This window comes from Arvicanthis niloticus, chromosome 5 (genome assembly GCF_011762505.2).
Source record: "Arvicanthis niloticus isolate mArvNil1 chromosome 5, mArvNil1.pat.X, whole genome shotgun sequence".
NCBI lineage: Eukaryota > Metazoa > Chordata > Mammalia > Rodentia > Muridae > Arvicanthis > Arvicanthis niloticus.
The window spans coordinates 30,650,507-30,669,435 of record NC_047662.1 but is presented as its reverse complement, the minus strand read 5'-3'; positions in this window follow the sequence as shown (position 1 = coordinate 30,669,435).

Here is an 18,929-nt window from a genome sequence, read left to right as displayed (position 1 = left end):
ATTGGACAGAAGGTTTACAAGATTCACTCCTCCTTCGCAGCCCCTCCCAGGAGTGGAGTTACCATGACAACAAGAGGCTAGGGCTATCCACCACATTTCCCCCTTTTTGTCCAATAATAAAAAAATTTTTTTTCTTTTCACATATTAATTGAACACTAGCTATTTTACCATGTTGTGTTTGTTAAAGTATAAGATAAACCTAATACCCAGTCCATCATTTTTGTTAACTAAATAGAACCTTTGTCATCTCTCTCAATTAAAAAACTTAGTTCTGAACCTGGCTTATGTCCTGTCTTCAAAATGAATAGTATCTGAAAATCATCTTCTCAAAGTAAATAGCCTGGGTTGGCTGTGAGATTATAAATCTTCAACCCCATCAGAAATCTAGGATGACTAGTTAATTAAAGATATGGGAAGCACAAAGTGTGACTTCTAAAACTCAGCCAATTTAAATAGACCACTGAACATCTAGACAGTTCCTTATTTCAAAATGTTGGAGCATCTGGTCTTCAGCCTTCTGGCCCAGGAATCATCTGACAGACCTAGTAATGTAGAATTACTAAGGGCTGATTACTCTGTCTTGGCAGATATAATCAGTCGACTATTCTGCAAGTGTGTTTCTTTTTTGTACACTATTTTGTCTGTAGATTAAAAGAGGCAATTCTTGCCTAGTGGCTGTCATATCACAGCTGGTGTAACTCCAAAGATGCTCAATTTCTTCTTAGAATCCAAGACTGGGAAGCTGTCAGGATCAGATAGGTCTCCAATAAAATAAATGTTTATATCAGAATGTTTGTAATGTCAATTCTATGGATTTTTGACGTTTTTGAAAATCAACTATGTAAGGCAATCTGAACAGTTGTCTGTTAATTCCTTTCTACTAATTTTTTTTTTTTTAAAAGGACTGGGTCTAAGTCTTGTATTTCTAAATAAGATATATAGGTACAATGTCTATATGAGAGTAATATATTAATATAAATTTCATATCAATGTAAGAGATTATAATTTTAACCTTGTAATTATTATAAAGATTTTTTATCAATGTAAGATATATCTATTTTTTTTTAAACTGGGTCTAAGCCTTGTATTTCTGTATGAGTTATATAGGCACAATGTCTATATAAGAGTAAAATATTAATCCCACTTAATTTCTGAGATTTAGCTCTCTAATTCCCTTCCTGTCTGAAGCTATATTTGTAAAGTATTCCTTAAATTACAACACATGTATAATTTATAAAGTAACCAGAATCATCCACCCCAACCTAAGGAACTGGGGCGATGATCTCCTTTTGTCTGTTTCCAGCTGAATTGGGGTGAAGAATTTCCATCTGGGGGCCCAAAGGGAAACAGGAAAATTGGCTTAGTCAAAGGAGAGCTAGCTGGCATCATTTGTCTTGAAGTCACTGTGTACTGAGAAAGTTCATAGCAAAGCTGACACCATAACTGTTACAGTCAGAAAGGTTGGACAGGCAAGCTAGATGTTTTGGAAAAGTTCTGGAAGCAAGTCCTTAAAAGAAGCGGCTTCGATGTAGTTGCAGTAGAATCAAGCACGAAGCTGGAATAGGAGGTCCTAGAGACTCAGAATCCCCGAGTATAAATCATGTTAGGGCTGAGTTTCTCTTCTTTTATCCTGTAATATATAAAACTTAAAAGCAACAGGTAGTTTTATAAAAACATTCACGTGGAACATGTAGGGCACACAGCTTTGTCAATGAAGATCAATAAAGAAAGGCCACTGCCCTCTTCAGGTTAGTTTGATTATTTAATCAAACTATATATAACTTATATATATGTCCTCATAAAGGATGGCATGTATTAGGTCATGAGAAATTATTACCCAATTAAATGTTCTTGGCTTTGTATTGACATTTTAGTCCCAGCCAGTTAAGTCTATATAAGAGACATAACACCATATATATATCACCCATTTGGTTGGTTGAGTTAGTCTCCCTTTTCTTTTGTGTCGACTAGTGTTTCAGGGGGTCTCCCTTTGTCATTTCTGATCTTTATCATTTTGGAAGGAACTCACAGCTTTTCTTTTCCTGTGGAAATATAAGTATAATCTCTCTCCCAGCGTAATACATTTCCCACTTTCCATTCTGACGTCATAATATCCTTAATATAAACAGGTTGATTTAGTTCAGAAGTTTTTTCCACAGTCCAATGTCTCTCAGCAGCTGTGGAGTTTTGTTCATTAGCATTTAAAAAATTTAGAGTTAATAAAGCACTATGTAATCTATCTTTGGGGGTTCTTATTGATCCCTTTTGCCTATTAAGCATCTCCTTTAGAGTTTGATTGGATCTCTCCACAACTGCTTGTCCCGTAGGATTATGTGATATGTCTGTAACATGTTTTATATTATAATATGTAAAAAACTTCTCCATTTTATTAGAGGTATATGTTGGACCATTGTCTGTTTTAATTTGTATGGGTATTCCCATAATGGCCATGACTTCTAACAAATGTGTAATTACAGAATCATCCTTTTCTGATGCTAATGCAGTTGCCCATTGAAATCCTGAATATGTGTCTATAGTATGGTGCACATATTTCAGTTTGCCAAACTCTGTAAAATGAAAGACATCTATTTGTCAAATGTCATTTCTTTGAGTACCCTTAGGGTTAGTTCCTGTAGGCAAAGGAGTTTGGTTATATAATGAGCAAGTAGGGCACTGCCTCACAATTTCCTTGGCTTGTTGCCAAGTAATAGAGAACGCTTTCTTTAAACCTTTGCTATTAACATGATGTTTTTTATGAAATTCTGAAGCCTCTAGTACGCTTCCTATCAATAGCTGGTCGATATCATTATTACCTTGTGCTAGAGGGCCTGGCAGACCTGTATGGGATCTTATGTGTGTTATATATATGGGGTTACTTCTATTTCTAATAATTTGTTGTAGTTTAAAAAATAATGAGGTCAATTCAGAATTATCTTGAATAAGTTCAGCAGTCTCTATGTGTGAAACAACCCTTTCGGCATATTGAGAGTCAGTTACTATATTAAGGGATTCTTGAAAATCTGACAATATCATGATTATTGCGTATAATTCAGATTTTTGAACTGACTTATAGGGACTCTCAGCCACCTTACTTATGTCTTCTGATTTATATCCTGCCTTTCCTGATTTACTAGCATCAGTGTAAAATGTAGGGGCTCCAGATATCGGAGTTCCTTTTAAAATACGAGGGATAATTTAATTAGTTCTTTTTATGAACTGAAGCCGCTTGTTTTTAGGATATTTGTTGGTAATCTCTCCCAAAAAGTTACTACATGCTCTTTGTCAATGTTCATCTTGTGCCCATAACGAGGTAATTTCTGCATTAGTAAAAGGTACTATAATTTCAGCCGGGTCCATTCCAACTAATTGTCTAAGTCTCATTTTTCTTTTCAGTATTAATTCAGAAACCTTCTCAACGTAGGTTTTTAATTTTTTACTCTGTTTATGGGCTAAAAATATCCACTCTAGAATATAATCTTTATTTATTACACTTTATTTATTTATTCATTTATTTATTTATACATTTGTTTATATCAGTATGTCAGTGGGCCTGTGCTTTTCATAGCAGGTATGTTAAAGTTAGAAGTCAATTTACAGTAGTCAGTTTTCTCCTTCCGCAATGAGGTCCCTAGGGATGAAGGAATTCAGGTAATCAGGCCCGGTGACAAGGGTCTTTATTTGCTGAGCCATCTCAATGGTCCAAGCTCAGGATTTCTTGTGAGCCAATGGCTTTACCACTGAGCCACATACAGACTTCTATGTCGTCTTTGTGGAGCGATAAATAGAGTTAGTAGATGATGATTAAATAAAAGAGAGAAAAAAGGCAAAAGAAAAATGTAGCTGGGCAGTGGTGGCGCACGCCTTTAATCCCAGCACTTGGGAGGCAGAGGCAGGCGGATTTCTGAGCTCGAGGCCAGCCTGGTCTACAGAGTGAGTTCCAGGACAGCCAGGACTACACAGAGAAACCCTGTCTCGAAAAACAAACAAACAAACAAACAAACAAAAAAGAAAAATGTAGATTGCTGAATGCCACGAATGTTCCAGAAGCATGGAGCAAAGGCAGAGTAATGAATAACCTGGTAGTAGTTGAGGTGCCCTGCCCCCAATACTCCCTTCCTGTTGCCTACAATTAAACCTCATACTTCCCAGCACTTAGCATGGTAGAGGAGCGGAGCTTTTCTTAGGCCACCAGAGGTCACTCCATCTCCCTCTATTACAGGGTACAGAATCCTAGTATTGGACTAGGTGCCACAGTGCCTTGGGCCTTCCTTCTGTGGCTGCTGAGCTGTTCTGTGCCTCCTCCTCCCTGCTGCTGTTGGTGACTGCTGGAGCAGTTTTTTATCATCACTGGGGACCAAGCTCTCGCCCTTCTTCCAGATTGTCGAGTGATGTAGCTAAAACTCATATGAAGGGACCAAGCAAGTGTCAATTCAAGCCTAGGGCAGTCATAACTTATCTGAGGCCCACTTGTAAAATGAGCCTAGAACTGGAGAGGTGGCTCACTGGCTGCTCTTCCAGAGGACCTGAGTTTAATTCCCAGCACCCACATGGCAGTTCACAAAGCTCCAGTTCCAGGGGATGTGATGCTCTCTTTTGGAACCAAGCACACACACGAACTCACACTTACATGTAGGCAAATCACTCATACATTCTTATGTATAACATAATAATAACATTTGGAAAAAAAAAAAAACTAAAATGAGCCTGTATTACCAGTTAAGTGTCAGAATTAACCAGATGACATTTCTCGGATGGTTGGGATGATTGGGATGGCCCATAATTTTTCTTTATTCCGAGATTGAACCCAGGACCCGTGTACACTAGGCAACTGCTCTACCATTAACATTGGTGCAATGTTGCCTGGTCATTTGAGTCATCATGGTTCTAGTCAGTCCTGGCATGGTCTACTTCTGCTGTTACCATGGCATCAATGGTGAGTATGATACTGCTCTTGAAGCCCGCCTTGGGTCCAAATTCCCTTTGAGCAAGTTATGACAATAAGCCGATGAATCCTGATAAACTTGTGTCTGTGGATGTCTGTCTGCCATGTCGCCATGTGAAGGAAGGAATTTGGGTTGCTTTGTAGCTCAGGCCTGTAATCCCAGTCCTAAGGAAGCAAAAGCAGGAAGGTTGCCCACCAATTTGATGACAACTCAGTCTACACTCCAGGCCAGCCTTTCCTGCACAGTGGGGCCCTATCTCAACAACAGCACAGAGCAGATAGCACACAACAGAACAAAGCAAAAGAGTCCAGGATGGGACCGGGGAGAAGACCCCGTGCTCAGGAGCATGTACAGCTGTCCTGGGCGACTGGAGTTCAGTGCTTAGCATCCAAATCGGGTGGCTCCCAAACCCCAGCAGCTCCAGCTCCATTGGATGGAATGGCTCTTGTGGCCTCCTCAGGCAGCTGTGCTCGTGTGCACACCCCACTTCACAGACCTTTATACATACACATGAACAGAAAAAAGAAAACAAGAAAATTAACAACAAAAAGGAGTTCAGGGCCATCCTACCTATGTTGTGAGTTCAAGATCAACCTGGGCTCCATGAGACCCTGTCTCAGAATTAGAACAACAATAACAATTCCTTTTTAAAAACATCCATCTATCTTTATTCTTATCTATATAGATATGAAGATAATATACATATGTATAAGAAAGCTTTCAGAAATTATCACAAAAGAAATCATATTTTAAAAAAATCATATAGCCGGGCAGTGGTGGCACACGCCTTTAATCCCAGCACTTGGGAGGCAGAGGCAGGGGGATTTCTGAGTTTGAGGCCAGCCTGATCTACAGAGTGAGTTCCAGGACAGTGAGGCTTACACAGAGAAACCCTGTCTCAAACACACACACACACACACACACACACACACACACACACACACACACACACACACAGAGTTGGCTCAGACATCAAGAGCACTTGTTGCTCTTCCATAGGACCTGGGTTCAATTCCCAACACCCATGTGCAGCTAACAACTACCTGCAACCTCAGCCCCAGGGCATCTGATGCCCTGTTCTAACACACAACAAGAAGGCATTGCCAGTGGCTCGGGATGAGCAGCTGCCTGGCATGACACCACCTGTCAGAGGAGAGAGGTCGAACAAGTTTGGAAAGTGGCTGGTGAAACAAAGTTAACAGACTTGTTGTTTCAGGCCTTCTGAGAGCCCTGTGACATGACATGAGCCATGACTTCCTGGGAGGCTTAGGATACTCAGCTTTCCCCAGAGGTTTTCAATCCAGCAATGTAGCAGATTTCCCAGCAATTCTACTTTCAGGGCTAGAGAATTAAGAGCACTTATAGAGAAGTGAAGTTCCGTTCTTAGCACCCACTTCAAGTGGCTCCCAACCACCTCTAGCTCCAGATCCCAGAGGGCCTTCAGGCTTCTGCAGGCTCCTACAACTAGCTGCATATAGGCTAAATGAAGGTGTGGTAGCTCACACCTCTCTAATCCCAGGATTTGGGATACAAAGGCAGACATACCCTTCAACCTTGAGGCCAGCCTGATCTACAGCGTTTCAGGTGAGCCAGGGCTACATAGTGAAACCCTGTCTTGATTTAACCAATAAATAAAAAAAGGTATATGAGGTTAACTCTGACTTCCACATATATAGGCTCACACACATACACTTTTTTTTTTTTTTTTTAAATTGTGAGTCTAGTCTTTAACCGCTGAGCCATGTCTCCAGCCCCGCCCAACTTCCCAAATCAACTGGCTGTCTTTCCAAATTCTCTTTGATATGTTTTGGTGAAATTTTGTTAGTTTTTTTTTTCCTTTTGTAGGGTTGGGGATAGAACATAGGCCTTCCAACTTGCCTAAGAAGCAAGCTACGGGTAAGCCACACCTCTGCCCAAAGATGCTAACTGGAGGATGTCATGGGGCCAGCCAAGCTTCCATGCGCTGCCCGGACCACTTTCAATTTCCTGAGCTTAGAGCATCCTCCCAACCTCCCCCTCCAAGTGCTGGGATTACAGGCAGTGCCACTGTGCTTGGCCTTGAATATAGTAATTTTAATGTGGTTGAAACTTTCAAACTTTTCCTTAATAGTATGTATGGTGTTGAAGTTCTCGGGAGAAGCCAGGTCTGTATTAAAGATCCCACAGACTGACCCTGCCTGAGTAGAGCATCTCGGCGATTGTGGATGGAGGAATGCTGTAGGTTGGAAGCCAAAATTGCTTTGGCCTATCTGAGTGCCTCTAATAACCATTTACTGCAGTTTCCGTAACTGGCCTCACGTCCTTATGACTACAAGGAATGTTGTATAATTAAACTTTGAGGACCTCTAGCCTGCATCAGCCCTGTACCAAGAATCCTATAAAATAGCATCTGATATTATTCATTTGCAAGTTTTTCAAATAATAAAGTTTTAAAAATGTATTTAGAAACTATAGGAGATACATATAGGAGAATATATATATATATATATATATATATATATATATATATATATATTTATTCTCCATATATTCTGAAACCTGTAATAAAGAATCTTGCATTGGTATATAGTCTGCCTACCTATTGCCTCTATCAAGGAATTTATTGAATTTGCTTGCTTGTTTGTTGAGACAGGACCTCAAACTATGGCTCAGGCTGACCTTGAACTACTAAGGCCAAGGGTGGTCTCCTGACAACCCTCCCATCTTATCTTCCTAATGCTAGGATTACAGGCATACACCACCATACCCAGCTTTACAAACATATTGACTTTTTTTTGCGATTTTTTCTTTCTTTTGTTTTTCTCTAGAGACAGGGTTCACTATGTAGCCCTGGCTGTCCTGGAACTCATTACATAGACCAAGCCGACCTCGAACTCACAGAAATCTTGAGTACTGTGACTAAAGAAAGGTATGTGTCTCTATGCCTGGCTGATTTGTGGTTTTCTATGCTCTGTGACTACAGAAATACAGACTGGGCTATAGCTTAAGGGCACAGTATTTGTCAAAGAGTTTGGCAGAAAGGTATGAAAGGTTCATATAACTTTTTCTGTGGCAAAATACACCACCCAGAGTAACTTGAATAGGTGTTCCTGGGTCATGGTAGTTAGTACAATTAAACACAGCTGAAAAACCAGGAGACAAAAACCGATGGAAGGAAGTGTGTTCACTCAAAGCTGGCCTGCAAGGGTGTAGTGGTATCTATCTGCTAAAAGGAAGACTGGAAGACCCACAAGACCAAACTCTCACCACAAAGGAGATTTATTTGCCCTAGAGAGACAGAGGGCAGGGAATAAGAAACAAAGACCGGAGATAGAGGATGAGGGGAAAAGAACAAGGGAGAGGATATTTGTCCTTGAGGGGAACAGAGGACTGCCTCTGGATAGAGAGGAGACAGACCTGACACACAGGAAAATGGTGGCTTATAAAAAACCCTGTGTTTGGACAAGGTGATTAATTTTTATAGGAAATGTTTATTAGGTGAGTCAAAGGAGGCCTTTAATTGCTGGGCTTTAATACTTGCATAGCTGGACTTTGGTAGTGAGCCTCAGAAGGAAGAAGTGACCAAAAGGGAACAGGCCTTGATGACTAGCTTTAGGAATGTGATTGAATGGTTTTTTAGCAAGGCAGAGGGGAATGGGGAGAAGGGCAAGGCCTGCCAGAGCTGTGGTTGCCAGGCTGGTTGGAGTCCCTTCACCTGTAATCCAGGTTGGCTCAGGGGTTAAGAGTGCTTGCTGTTCTAGCAGAAGACCTGAGTTTGGTCCACAGTACCTGTGTCAGGCGGCTCATGATCACCTGTAACTTCTGCTCCAGGGGACCACTGCCCTTCCCTGGGTACTTCCTGCACACTCGCTTACACAGAAGCCTGTTCTAAAAGCAAAGTGCTGCAGCTGGCTCCAAAGAAGACAGAGGATCTTAATCTCTCCCTCTGCCTCTCCTTTTCCCTCCTCCCTCCCCCTCCCTCTGTTTTGCTTTCCCCTCTCTTTAAGATGCTGAAGGCCTTGATGGGGGTGAGGCTGTGGGTAGAATCTGCCTCTCCAATGCACATTAGATCCTCTTTGTCAGAAAGAATCCAGCTCTCAACCTCCTGGGGCCAGCATCTGCATTTTCCTTTCAGATAAACATGAATTTTATTTATTTATTTATTTATTTATTTATTTTGCAAGTTAATTCCCATGAGCTGGGGAAGGCATAGGAGAAACTAGACTTTAGAATTTGGTCAAGATTGAAGCAAAGACTAGGGAAGAGATGGGGGGAGAAGGCAAAAGTAGCAAAAGGCTGCTGAGCTTTACACGGTTTCTACAACTTGAAAACGTCTTTCTCAATATCAGGTACTTGTTTGAGTGTGTGCGCGTGCGTGCACATGTGTGTGAATGGAAAGGTCAAAGGGCAACTTTCAGTAGTCAGTTTTTTCTTTCCACTATGGATCCCAAGGATCACACTTGGGTCATTAGACTTGGTGACATGGGTCTTTACCTGTTAAGACAACCTGCCATCCTTTCTACAATGGTGTGTGTGTGTGTCTGTGTGTGTGTGTATGATAGGTACATTTTAACTACTTCCTTTTGGTAGATTAGGATAGCCTGACAGAGATCGGCCTGCCTGTGCCTTCCAAGTGTTGGAAAGAGCCTATGCCATCATGTCCAACTGTGTGTAATATTTTTTATATGCAGCTTCTAAAACACTAATTTATTTGTTTAATTTGTTTATTTTTGTAGTGCTGGAGATTAAAACTCTTATGCTGGGTGGAAAAGGCGTTGTACGAAGTGGAGGAGTAAAGTCTCCATGAGAGAGATATCACACAGTTCTGGCAACTTGTCAAGCCAACCTTATACCTGAGATGATGATGATGATGGTGATGATGATGATGGTGATGGGTGAGTGGGACCACACCTTGGTCAGGACTGTTTAATTGGGCATAAATTTTTGCACTCTTTTAAAACCTAAACCTCATGTCAGAATCTTGATGGATCAGAGAAGGCAGGCAGTGTTTTCTTGATGTTCCTCTCCCCAGTATGGCCACAATTGCTTTCCTCTATTGATACAGGGGAAATTAGTCAGGGTTCCCTTTTGAGAATCTTAGTCCCATTCTTACAAAAGAATTGTAAGAATGGAATAGAAGCCCAAGGACAATTTTATTACCATTTAAACGAAAACCTCAGAGCACATGAGCTGTGAGCCACACAGCTGTCTGGAAAGGAGATGTCCAAAGGTCACATCATGAAACTAGTGTGGAGGGCAGACGTATGGTGGACAAGCAGCCACACAGCAGGGATGGGGACTTTAAAGAAAAAATAACGAAGCCGGGAATGTTGGGTGGGTGGGTGGGGCAAAGTGTTAAGGAAAACTTGCTTAGAAAAGAAAGAAGAGGGGAAGTCATGTTTTTTTTTGTTTTTTTTGTTTTTTTTTGCATAATTCAGAAAAAGTGACAGATTTAAGACCCTTACAGGGCTGCAACCCCTGAGCTTCTGCTCTCAGGAAGGGAATCTTGGTAGGAAAAGTACAGTATCTCACTGAGGAACTAGTTATCTTGTCTATCTCTGCAGCATTGCTTAAGGTGAGCCCACTTTAGTCAAAGTGATTAAACCAGCCCAACCAGAATGTCAAGTCTCCACTCTGGACCAAGAGGTTTGGTTTTGTTTTATACCCTAACACTTGTTTGTTTGTTTGTTTGGCCTTTTGAGAATGAGTGGACCGATCTAGTTAGCTGAGGGCTCAGGGTCCAGGTTTGGTTTTTGAGACAGGGTTTTACCATATAGCCCTGGCTGTCCTGGAACTTGTTCTATAGACCAGGCTGGCCTTGAACTCAGAAATCTGCCTGCCTCTGCCTCCTGAAGGCTGGGATTAAAGGAGAGTGCCACCACCGATTAGCTAGTGTCCCTAAGTAGATGTCCCTAATCAGAATTCTCAACAGATAAGGATTTTTGTTTTAGCCTAGTAAACTGTACTACTAGGTTAGTTTGGACAGAGGGTCACTGAGGCAGACTGTCCCTTGGGTTGGACTTTTACTAGGAGAGTTACTAATGCCACAGAAAGCATTGCAGGGGTTCTGAAGAGAATTTGGGCCCAGAAGACAAGCTGGGTTTCCCTTCCTATAAGGTTTCTTGAGGAGAGGGAAGGCCTGTAAGTATCCCATAGTTCCTGTTTGTCATTGGGATGGAGTGGGGTTTCAGGGTCACAGTGGATGTTGCATGTTATCTCCACAGCAACTTTTCCCTTTGTAGGGGAGCGTGGGTTTGTGGGGTGCATAGGGTGTAGGGATGGCCTGATTCAGTCAGGGCAGCAGTGTCTGGAAGGTGTGACCACCAGTTTTTTGTTTGGTTCATTCATCGGTGATACCAGTTGTTATGGTGGGGGCTCATCTTTGAGTTTATTGTCTGCTTCAAGCTCTGGAAGACTCCAGCTTCACTTCCTGTTCCCTTCTCTCCTTGCACAGTCTGGGAAAATGCTCTGGGCACTCGGTACCCTTCTATACTCTTGGGGCAAATCTGGTTCTCAACACTTACTCTTGTTTTCTGTCCCCTCCCCACAGGATTCCTTACATTCTAGCAAAAATCACTCTTAAGTCAAAAGAAAATTTCTTTACATTTTACCTCTTATCCCTGGCCCACCTGCCCCCGACCCCTTCTATTGAGACAGGTCTTATACAGCCCCAGCTGTTCGCCAACTCTCTATACAGTTGTGGATAACCATTATCTTCAGACTCTTCTTTCTCCACCTCCCAAATGCTGGGATCAATGTGGCCAGAGGTGCTGAGATCGAATCTGAGGCTTCTTTCATACACAAGGCAATGTTTCCCCCAGCAAGCACTGAGCTATGTCCCCTCTTCCTCTTTCTGTTCTTTTGTGATGGGTTTTCCATGAATTGTTAGCATATCATAAACATCCTGTCTTCGAATTACATATGAATGTGATGCTACAACTGCTTTGACAGAAATGGAGAAATTCTACAGACACTGTGTCTCTCAGTTCATCAGCTATTAAAACAATGGACATCAAGGAAATGGGACTTTCCCCGGGAATCTCGTGCTAGGAGAAGGAAAGCCACCCGCCAGTCAAGAGGAAGCTGGTTTCCCAGAGATTTTAAACAGTCGAAACTACTTGTCATATCATTGTACAGAATGCGACTGAAGCCCAGCTCTCCATTTAAACTTTGAGATCTCGCCTGGCAGTGGTGGCGCATGCCTTTAATCCCAGCACTTGGGAGGCAGAGGCAGGCAGATTTCTGAGTTCGAGGCCAGCCTGGTCTACAGAGTGAGTTCTAGGACAGCCAGGGATACACAGAGAAACCCTGTCTTGAAACCCTCCCCCCAAAACAACAACAACAACACCTTTGATCTCACTATAGGAGTTTAACGATCTAAAGAGTTTGCTGGATCTCTTTTCTGTCCCTCTTCCCCATGTGTCCACTTTGACTAAATTAAATACCAAACAGTGCTGACAGGAGACTTGAACCTTGGGTTCAAAAACCATTCCAGCTCCCAATGTGAACAACTCAACAGATAGTGTTGTTTGATTTGATCTGGAGCTCAGCCAGGGGTAGAGAAAGCTTTGCTCTTGAGAAATGCATAACCCTTGACAAGGAAGGAGAATGATACAGATGTTTCAAGTCCCTTGACGGTATTATGCAGGTAGAACTGAGTGTCCTGAGGATATACCTCTACTGCGTCTGCTCCAGGGTTTCTGCCATTCCCGACTTGCCGCTCTCAGTTTCGTCTACAAGAGAGCCTCTTTCTGTTCTTTTGTTTGTTTGTTTGTTTGTTTGTTTTGTTTTGTTTTGTTGTTTTTCCAGACAAGGTTTCTCTGTGTAGCCCTGGCTGTCCTGGAGCTCACTCTGTAGACCAGGCTGGCCTTGAACTCAGAAATCTGCTTGCCTCTGCCTCCCAAGTGCTGGGATTAAAGGTGTGCGCCACCACCGCCTGGCACCTCTTTCTGTTCTACATTCACATTTTCAGAAAAGGAAAGGGAATTGATCTATCCTTGGTCAAATGTTCTTTTCCCTGATCTAGTCTCTGTGAACAGTGCTGGACATGGAGGATACACAACAGGTGTTGGTGGAGTGGGAAAAGGCAGCAGTTCTTGGAGAAAGGCTTAAGTGGGAGAACCCAAATAGGGTCAGTCAGTGGTGCCTCCCTCCTCCTGTCTTTGGCCTGCAAGTTCCTTGCTGTTGGAGGGTGGCTTTGTTAGGGTTTCTATTGCTGTGAAGAGACACCACGACCACAGCAACTCTTTTAAAGGAAAATATTTAATTGGGGGCTGGCTTACAGTTTAGAGGTTCAGTTCATTATGGCAGGAAGCATGGTGGCGTGCAGGCAGACATATGCTGGAGAAAGAGCTGAGAGTTCTACCTCTGGATCTGCAGACAGCAGGAAGACAATGCTACAGTTGGCATAGCTTGAGCATCTGTGACCTCAAAGTGACACACTTCCTCCAAGACCACACTCACTCCAACAAGGCTACACCTCCTAATAGTGCCATTCCCTAAGGGCCAAGCATTCAAACACATGAATCTATGGGGGCCATTCCTATTTAAACCATTACAGAGGGGAAAATAGTATGCTCTCCATCTATTTGTAGAAACCACAAAGGGAAATTCCAAATAAGAAAAGGCCCTGTGGGTCTCCCTTAGTGTTGGTTGGATGAACAATGGTATGGCTGTCATAGTGTTGCAGTGAAGCCTGGTTCATTGGTTCCAAAGAGATATGACCTTGATGAATTTGCTGTAGCTCAGAATCAACTTGTGGATTTTACAAGCTTAGTCACGCAACTCTCATTAGTGAGATTTTAAAGAAAGAGATACAGAAACCCAGCAAGATTGCTCATCATGAAGACACTTGTTGCTAAGACTGATGACTGGACTGTGATCTCAGGAATTGACAAGGTAGAAGGAGGAAATCTACTCTTGCAGGTTGTCCTCTGATCTCTACACATGTGTTGTGCATGGTGCATGAGTGTGTGTGTGTGTAATTTTTAAAAAGTGACTGGTATATAAGGGGGTTGGGGAAATGGTTCAGTCAGGTAAAGTTCTTACAACAGGAGGACTTGAATTTGGATTTCCAGCATCCACATGAAAAACCAAGTGTTGGGTGTGGTCCTGTAATCGCAGCACTGAGGAGCTAGAGATGTGCTGACTCCCAGGGCTCATTGTTCAGCCAGTCTAGCAGAATCAGAATCACCAAGCTCCAGGTTCAATAAGAAACACTATAAAAACCACTAAAACAGCCATGTGGTGGTGGCGCACGCCTTTAGTCGCCAACAGAGGCAGGCGGATCTATGTGTTTCCAGGGCAGCCAGGGCTGTTATACAAACCATGTCTTGGAAAAACAAACAAACAAACAAATAAACAAACAACAACAAAAGAGTGATTGAGGAAGAAACTTGACATCCACCTCTGGTCTCTTCATGCATATGTACACATGTACATATGCATATGTACACGTGTGTATCTACACACAAACATTCACGCATATGCTCATATATGTCACATACATAGAATTAAAAAAAAAAAAAAACTGAAACCCAAATCCTAAATGGAGATGTATCAACTTAAAACGTTTACCAGTGCATTATCAGCCTCCCCTAAGTCTGTTTTGCAAACGCCTTTGAATATCCCAATTCAAACTGGGTGGTGGTGGCACATACCTTTAATCCCAGTACTCAAGAGGCAGAGGCAGAGGCAGGCAGGGATCTCTGTGACTTCAAGGCCATCCTGGTCTACAGAGTGAGTTCCAGGACAGCAGGTCTACACAGAGAAGCCCTGTCTCAAAAACAAACAAACAAACAAACAAGCAAAAAAAAAAAAAAAGGAAAGAAAAGAAAGGAAAAAAAGAAAGAAAGAAAATTCCAATTCAATGTTAAGTCGAGAACTGACCAGCTGACCAGTATGGGGGGATGAACAGGACTCAGCATTTGGTCTCTAAGGGGTCCCTATCTTGTGTATGCATTGGCTGTGGGCAGATGCCGCTCTGAAAGTACATTCTCTACCAGGAAGTAGCCTGTTGAGCATGAAATCCTAGCAAAGGTTGGTTGCAGGGCCAGATAATGGGAGCCAGGACCTCTGTGTACTAGGCTGAAACAACCACAATCCATGGTACAATTTTCAGACCCTTTGCCCCCAGGCACCCTCAGAGCCTCCCTAGCTGCCGATAGGGTGTGTGTTCCTGAAATTATTTTGTCCAGAGAGACACTAAGGGACTTCTCTTTCCCTTCTTTTTGATAAATGAGATCGTGAGATGGTTACTGAAGTGCCTTGGATAAGATTAGTGTCTGATAAGGCCAAACCACATTTCTCAAAGCTTGCACAGGTGGCTAAGACATGCCTTAAACTGTATGGGCTTGTTTTCGAAATTCTTCAAAAATTGTAGGTTGACATCTGAAAAGGGAGAAAGACTACTGGGCGAAAGGCTATACCGGGAGGAAAAGGCCATAGAGCAAGAGGAAAAATCGCATACATGCTTGAGCCTTACATGGTTCGTTCTTATTTGAAATTACTGTAAGAAGGATTGTTATCTCTCTAGGTAGCCTTCACAGAAGATGTTAACGGTGCTGGAATTCTCGACTCTGTGAGGCTTGAACAAGGCTCTGGAGTGAGGATTCCTCTTCCTCCTCATTCCTTCAATTTTCTGACCTTCCAATCCTGCCTCTCAAGGCTCTTTCCCCCTCCTTCCCTCTCTTCCTTCCTCCTTCCCTCCCCCTTTCCTTCTTCCTTCCATTCTTCTTTCTGTGAACAGCTTCTGCCATATTTAAGAGCTCAGTTCCTAATCCTGACAGCTGAAAGGTTAGTGGAGCCATCTTGAATCTCATCATGCTGAACTGACCCCGGGTACTTACTCAGGATGATCCCTGAATTCCTTAGTTCCTCACTCCAAGGCACCCTGGTTCTTGCAGCTTGTTGTGGTGTGCCCCTCTGACTAGGTTCTCATCTTCATTGCCTTGCTCACTTTTCTTACACGCTCATCTGTTTTGACTGTGACACTCTCCTTCTGGCTTCTAGACAGCTCTCATCCTCTAATGTCTGGCTAGCAACTTGTGTCACCTACTTTGAGATAGGTAGGTGATAGATAGATGGATAGATAGATGATAGATGATAAAGGGCTTGAGTGAAATTCCCTCATACGTAGGTATAAGATTTTGCAAAAAGCCACAGCCATCCATCCCTAGTGTCTAGAGCAGTCCAATGCACTCTGTGGCTCAGTTCTCCCTACTCTCCCTCTGTCTGAGTCTTGCCTGCTTACAGACTCCCTGCTGAGCTCTGGGCTCTGGCCTCTCTTCTACTTTCCCTGGCCACATTCTTTACATGTTCCTTGTCGGTGTCCCTTGGAGTCCTGTTCCAGATTCTCTTCTTTTCTCTAATTTTTCTCCCTGGGTGACCTCATCTTCTTACATGGATTACTTTGTCATTTCTACATAACCTAGCTTTTAAGATAAGCCTCAGATAGGTGGTGGTGACACCTTTAATCTTGGTACTTGGGAGGCAGAAGCAGGTGGATCTCTGAATCTGAGGCCAGCTTGGTCTACAGAATGAGTGTTCTAGGATAGCCATGGCCGCACTGTGAAACCCTGTCCTAAAAAACAAAAACGAGAGAGAGAGAGAGAGAGAGAGAGAGAGAGAGAGAGAGAGCTCATTATATAGCTTCAGTGGACTAGAACTCACTGTGTAGACCAGGCTGGCCTTCCACTTATGAAGATCAGCCTGCCTCTGTCTCCCGAGTGTCAGGGTTAAAGGTATGTGACACTATACTTCATTAACTCTTAAATCAGCTTCCCACTGATGCTGGTTCCTGGATCATCAATAGCTCTCCATTTTCTCAGCTGTTTGCTGTCTCTTGAGCCCCATTTATTCTTAGGCTGTGCTGTGCCTTGAGGAGCAGGGGCCAATAAGAGAAATGGGGACCAGGAAGGTGAGAGTAAGAAGTGGTCAGGGTATAATTTCCCTGGTCCTGCTACTCCATCAGTGACTATTTATCTCTGCAGCTCCTCTTACAACCTGTCTCCAACTCTACCTTGAACCTAGTTCAGTAAACACTGCTGCTCAGCTCACTGTCCCTGGAGACACAGAGGCGGTCAAGGCTTCCCACTGATGCTGGTTCCTGGATCATCAATAGCTCTTAGCTGCTTACTTCCCCTTCTCTGTATTTACCTCTGTAAATAAACTTTTAAAATGATTTATCTTCTTATCATGTATGTGTATGTGTAGCTGCATGAATTTATGTGCACCATGTGCCTTCAGATGCCCTCAAAGGTCAGAGGGCATCAAACCCCATGGAAATGGAGTTGCAGGTGGCTGCGTCCTGTCTGGTGTGCCAAGAAGAGACTCTGGTTCCTCTGCAAGAGCAGTAGACACTCTTACTCACTAAGCCATTTCTCCAGCCCCTGTAATAGTCTTTTTAAAAAAGAATGATTTATTTATCTTATGCATACTGTAGCTATATGCTGTATACTCTAGCTGTCTTCACACACACCAGAAGAGGGCATCGGATCCCATTACAGTTGGTTGTGAGCCACCATGTAGTTGCTGGGAATTGAACTCAGGACCTCTGGAAGAGCAGTCAGTGCTTTTAACTACTGGGCCATCTCTCCAGTCTCACTGCTGCCCCCCATAATAGTCTTGTTCTCTAGTTTTCCCTTCTTTCTGACTGAATGTACCCTCTCCTTCCTATAAGGCACCTCACTGATGCCTGGGTTATCTTTCCCTGGAGCAATTGCTTCCCAGACCTTTATACCTTGTAACAGGTATTCTGGAAAACACTAGTCCAGAACTGAGTTCATTTCCTTCAGCAGTGCTTTTCCCATGAGTACCATATAACATGTGTACATACATACATATGTACATATATATATACATACATACATACATACATACATACATACATACAACAGATACAACAGGTTGGAAACCAGAACTTATAGGATATATGTATATGTATATGTATACACACACACACATTCAAATGATTCAAATGATTTTCAGGCTATGGTTCAACCCAACAATGGCTACCTATGGACAGAAGTTCCAAGAATCCAGCAGTTGTTCAGTCCACAAGGTTGGATGCCTCAGCTGATCTTCAATATACACTGGAATTTTAAATTCGTAGGCTCTAATGCCAGTGGAAGGAATGGACTTGCTAGCAAGTGGCAAGGACAAGCAGGCAAAGAGAGAGGCTTCCTTCTTCCATGTCTTTTATATAGGCTTCCAGCAGAAAGTGTGGGCCAAATTAGAAGCAGGTCTTCCCACCTCAAAGATCCAGATTAGAAGTAGATCCTCCCATCCACTTCAAATGACTTAGTTAAGCAAACATCCCTCACGGGTATCCAAAGCCATTTTTGGATTTTGATGATATGTAGTCAAGTTGACAACCAAAATTGCCATCATACCTGGGATTCATCCTAGCAAGCCAGACTCCTCCTTTAGACATTAAGTTCATCAGTGCTACAATATTACTTATTTATTCTGTGTGCATCGGTGTTTGGCCTGAATGCATGTCTGAGTACTTTGTGCCTGCCTGGTGCCTGTGAAGTCCAGAAGAGGGCGTTGAATTCCCAGAAGCTGGAGTTACAGATGATTGTGAGCTGCCATGTGGGTGCTGGGAATTGAACTCGGGACCTCTGGAAGAGCAGCCAGTGCTCTTAACTGCTGAGCCATCTCTCCAGCTCTCAGAGCTACAATCTTAACTTTTTTTTTTGCTCACTCCTTTCCTTTTTGTTACACTGCTGTGCATTTAAACACAGGGCCTCACACATGCTAAGCAATTGCTTTACCTCTGAGCTGTATCTCCCAGCTCTTTTTTTTTTTTTTTTTTTTTTCTGAGACAAGGTCTTATTATTTAGTTAAGGCTTGCCTCAAAATTGTGATCCTCCTCCTTCACATCTTAAGTGTTAGGATAATAGGTGAAAAGGGCCCCAGACCTCGACATAACTGACTCCATGATGAAAGTGCCAGTCAGACTCTAAAACTTAGCATGCAAACAGCACCACTGGCCAAATGAAAACA